This window comes from Choloepus didactylus, chromosome 18 (genome assembly GCF_015220235.1).
Source record: "Choloepus didactylus isolate mChoDid1 chromosome 18, mChoDid1.pri, whole genome shotgun sequence".
NCBI lineage: Eukaryota > Metazoa > Chordata > Mammalia > Pilosa > Megalonychidae > Choloepus > Choloepus didactylus.
The window spans coordinates 54,961,571-54,966,967 of NC_051324.1; the positions used below are offsets into that span (position 1 = coordinate 54,961,571).

At 43.6% G+C, this 5,397-nt stretch overlaps 1 long non-coding RNA gene across 1 annotated transcript; it reads right to left on the reverse strand.

Annotated features, from left to right (window-relative positions):
* Positions 1-588: 588 nt before the first annotated feature.
* LOC119514235 lies at positions 589-1,970 on the reverse strand. Its single transcript, XR_005212770.1, has 3 exons — positions 1,529-1,970; positions 1,045-1,183; positions 589-755 (listed from the first exon to the last, which is right to left on the reverse strand). It is a non-coding gene; the product is annotated as an uncharacterized LOC119514235 (long non-coding RNA).
* Between the last annotated feature and the right edge of the window lie 3,427 nt (positions 1,971-5,397).

A 5,397-nucleotide genomic window follows, 5' to 3' on the forward strand; every position in this document is an offset into this window, starting at 1 on the left:
CTGCGCGGCTGAGGCTCCAGCAGCACTGCGCCTGCCCAAGGCGCGCCCGCAAAGTTTTTTTTTTTTTTTTTTTTTTTTTTTTTTTTTTTTCAAATACATAATTACTTATTTACTTTGACTAAACAAAACAGTGCAGTTTAATAAAAGATATACCAAAGACAGAGTTCACAAATTCATTACCAGACCCCCCGCCAAAAAAAAAAAAACAAAACAAAATGAGCACGGTTGAGTCTTACTAGGAATAAGCTTTACCAGAAGGGGGAGGTCCTATCATTACAAAGGTACAGAATGTTTAGGCAAATACAGGTATGCTCTTTGATATAGTAAAATGTATCTCTTTAAAATTCCTTTAAACAGGATTTGTTCAGGCAGCAGCATTGTTTTAAAATCATCTACTATAGTTTCAAAAACACTTTACTGAATCTCTGCAGTTCTTGAAAGTACAGAGTATGTCTGTCAGGAAACCATGACAACAATTCTGCAGCCTTAGACCAAGTCAAATTCAGTCTCTTTAAACCAGTAATTTTTAATTTTAAATTTTTTTTTCATACAGGTGATTTGAAAAAAGAAGGGAAAGTTAAAAAAAAAAAAAAAAAAAAAAAAGAAAAAAAAAAATAGTAAGGCATTGGGTGGGGGTCAAGGTGAATTCAAAACTGGGATAAAGATCACTGGACTACAGTAGATACTTCATATTAGAAGGGAGGGGCAAGTATATTCCCTGGGAACCAAAACTCCACTAGATAGAACGAATAAAGCTGTGTGTGTGTGTGTGTGTGTGTGTGTGTGTGTGTGTGTGTGTGAGAGAGAGAGAGAGAGAGAGAGAGAGAGAGAGAGAGAGCAAGTGAGCACTTTATTGGCCAAAACTGGTCCAATGAACTCAGACAATACAACCTCCCTAAAGGCAAACTAGAACCACAAGGCTTTTTGGTCCAAGGAGTTTGAGTGTGCACAAGGGCTACCTTAGCATATTAGAGAGAGGTAAACAACACAGTCATTTGGTCTTAAAGCTTGTCACTCAGAGTTGACAGTTGATGGAGATCCTACCTGGTGACCAGGGAAGTCAGACCTTCACCGGAAGGGCTGCCCAGGCTGGAAGGCCTCACCCATGAGAACAATCCAGGGCCACCTCTTAGAGCAAATCAGGTTCTCTGAGGACTTGGTTAGGATTTCCCGGTCTCTGCACCTGCAGGGCGTGAAGCAGAGGAGCAATTCCATTCGGGGGCTCTCTGCTAATCATAGTTTCCTTTGGGCACTGCCTGCAACAGTGACACCACTACAGATCTCCACAGGGGACAGGATCAACGCCATTCAACAACATGGCCACTTTTAAGGGTGTGTGTCAGCTCATATGAAAGCTGTTGATTATTACAGAAGAATCATACCTCCAGGTGAGAAACAAAATCACCCAACATGATAGTGCCGGAAATGAAAACTGAAACTGAGTTTCTTGATTCAAATAACTTACTGTTACACACTCTCTGGTCAGCAGGAAAGCAACATTGATAAAATAACACATTTTTCTGCTTACCATGTTCCAGGCATTGTTGTAAGCTTCTTAATTCATCATGTCATTTACTTTTAAAACATCCCACACCCTGGCGGGGAGGGGAAGTCGTTGGCCCCGGCGGCTGCGGCGGGCGGAGGCTGCGAGTTTCCCAAACCGTCGCTTCTCGGGGCTGACGCGCGGCCTGCGAGGCCTGGGGCGCGTGGGGCGGTGCAGCGCACGGCCTGGGGCGCGTGGGGCGGTGCAGCGCACGGCCGCACGGCCGGAGGCCGCCGGGGCGGGCGGGCAGGAGGCGCAGGAGCACATCACGCCTCTCAGGAAGGCTTTCTGAGTTTGGAGAAGCGCTTCATATCCCTGGGGAATTAAACAGCAAGTGTGTGTGTGTGTGTGTGTGTGTGTGTGTGTTTCTTTTGATTGAGATTGTTCACATACCATACAACTATCCAAACATCCAAACAGCAAGTGTGTGTGTGTGTGTGTGTGTGTGTGTTTCTTTTGATTGAGATTGTTCACATACCATACAACTATCCAAACATCCAAAATGTACAATCAATTGTCCATGGTACCATCATATACCTGTGCATCCATCAAACAAACTTTTTTCAATTTTTAGAACATTTTCATTACTCCAGAAAAGAAATAAAGACAAAAGAAGGAAACTCAGATCCTCCCATACCCCTAACCACGCCCCCTCCATTACTGATTCATAGTTTTGCTATAGTACATTTGTTACTGTTGATTGAAGAATGTTACAGTACTAAGAACTGTAGTATATAGTTTGCAATAGGTATATATTTTTTCCTATATGCCTCTCTATTATTAACTTCTAGTTATAGTGTCATACATTTGTTCTAGTTCATGAGAGAGATTTCTAATATTTGTATAGTTAATCATGGACATTGTCCACCACAAGATTCACTGTTTTATACATTCCCATCTTTTAACCATCAACTTTACTTCTGGTGACATGCATGATTCTGAGCTTCCCCTTTCTACCCACTTTCACACACCTTTCAGCACTGTTAGTTATTCTCACAACATGCTACCATCACCCCTGTGCATTTTCAAACATTTAAGTTCACCCTAGTTGAACATTCTGCTCATAAGAAGCAATCATCCCCCATTCTTTAGCCTCATTCTACATCCTGGTAACTTATATTTCATGTGTATGAGTTTATATATTATAATCAGTTCATATCAGTGAGATCCTGCAATATTTGTCTTTGTCTGTCTTATTTCACTCACTATAGTGCCCTCAAGGTTTCTTCATCAACCCATTTCTTTTAAGCTGATTTTGTTCACATACCACACATTCTATCCTAAGGAAACAATCATTGTTCCCTATATAGTCACGTGTGCCAGTTTGAATATATTGTGTCCCCCAAACACCATTATCTTTGATGTAATCTTGTGTGGGCAGATGTTATCAGTGTTGATTAGTTTGTAATTCTTTGAGTGTTTCTGTGGAGATGTGCCCCACCCAACTGTGGGTGATGACTAATTGGATAATTTGCATGGAGTGTTGGCCCGCCCATTGGGTGGGCCTTGATCAGTGGAGCCATATAAATGAGCTGAAGGGCAGAGGGAACTCAGTGCTGCTGAGAGTGACCTTTTGAAGGGAAAAAAATAAACCTATTGCAAACTATGTACTACAGTTAATAATATTTTAACATTCTTTCATCAACAGTAACAAAGGTACTATACCAATACTATTAATGGAGGAGGGGTGGTTAGGGGTATAGGAGGATTCAAGTTTTCTTTTTGTCTTTCTTTTCCGGAGTAATGAAAATGTTCTAAAAATTGAAAAAAAATTATTGTGATAATGGATGCACAGCTGTATGATGGTACCATGGGTAACTGATTGTGCACCTGGGATCTCTGGATGACTGTATGGTATGTGAACAATCCCAATAAAATGAAAAAAAAAAAAAAAAAGCAAGAAAGTGCACTGTTTCTGTCTTCCTACCCAGTAACTCCTGCCTCCTGCTTGAGAATATGACCTGAAAAGCAGGTAAGATGGAACCACTGCCAAGGTGGGACCTCAATCTGCAGCCTCCCTCTCTCCAAGTTACTAACCCTATCAGAAGGGGCAAGACATATACCTCTATAAGTATTACTAGCAATTAAAACAATTAGAAGTTCATTGGTATTAACAAGCTCTTGAGAATGTAAATATCTCCAGTGTTAATTCTCTAAATAATTTACACTTTACTGGGGATTTCTTGCATCATTAGTTCTTTCTTAAATGTCTATTTCATTTGTAAATAGAAGTGTAGTAGGTGAATATATTTACTGTAAAAATTCTAACAATACAAATAAAGTCAAAGCATTATTTTTTATTGATTTGTTTATGCATCTTCCTCTATCACTAGTTTATAAGCTCCTTGAGTACCATAGGGTACCACATCTTATTCTTCTCTCATTCTCAAAAATAAGCACAGAGGAGGAACCTAAGATGGCGACTAGGTGAGACAGAGAAAAAAACACCTCCGTGGAAAACACTAGATAAAAAACCAGAAAGGACCCAGAACACCACTTCCAAAGTAGCACCAGCCGGACAAGTTCTGCTAAAGCCACAGGGAACATGCGTTTGGTGAAACCAGGAATCTGCATTCTGAAACGAGTGAGTGAGTAGGCTGACCCATCGGCCACGCTGCAGTGGGGGGAGACGCTGGGCTGGCGTGTTTTTTTGTTTTTTGTTTTTTGTTTCTTAAAAGAGAGAAGCCCCGGAACAGCTGCAGATAAGACAGGAGCGGTCTGGACTAACACCTCGGTGTCTGGGGTGGAGGATACTCCTTCCCACACCCACTGCAGATTGTCTCGGGTCCAGGGAAACAAAGGGGAGAAACCCAGCCTTGCGGCCGTCACTGCAGCGGGCATGGCTACTCCTGCCCAGGGCCGAGCACACAGCACAGCCGAGCTGAGAAGCTCAGTCTCGCGGCCGTCACCCCAGCGAGTGGGGCTGCTCCTGCCCAGGGCTGAACACACAGCACAGAACCGAGACAAGAAACCCAGCCTCACAGGGAGTCTTTCCCACAGCACCGCTCATATGACACAATATCGGCCGTGGACAGTGGCCTTGAATACACCCACGGCTGATTGTCCTGGAGCTGGGAGAGCGGAGCTGTGCGGAAAGGGAGAAGTTAACGCGTCCCATTCAACCATCTTTGAAGCGGGCTGGGAATGCCCCTACACAGCCCGGCGGCCCAGGGCTTCCCTGGAGGCCGGCGTTCACTTGTGATGTGGCACGGCCCCCCACCCCCCCCAACACAGGTCCTGGAAAAGCACAGCAGGGAGGGGGAACTGCTCAGAAATCCCAGGGAACCTACGCTAATAGCAAGGACTTTTGTGTCAGTGGCAGAGAACAGCCTTAACTCTCTGGGAACACCCAGGAGGTTTGATTGTTAAACCTGCCCTTCCTCCCTAACCACTCAGGCACACGCCCCTCATTGAGGGCAGACAGCACCGACAACACACCCAAATTAAGTACACCAATTGGACCCCAAAAGAATCAGATCCCCACATAACACAAAGTTGGGGATAACTGACTTGAGGGGAATAGGTGACTCACGGACGCCATCTGCTGGTTAGTTAGAGAAAGTGTATGTCACCAAACTGCAATTCAAACAAATTAGAGATCAAGTAAAGCAAATGCCAAGAGGCCAAAAACAACAGAAAATCTTAAAGCATATGATAAAACCAGATGACATGGAGAACCCGAACCCAAACACTCAAATCAAAAGATCTGAAGACACACAGTTCCTGGCAGAATTAATCAAAGAACTACAGACAGGCAAAGAGAGCATGGCACGGGATATAAAAGACTTGAAGAAGAGCATGGCACAGAATATGAAAGACATAAAAAAGACCCTGGGGGCAAGATGGTGGAGTGG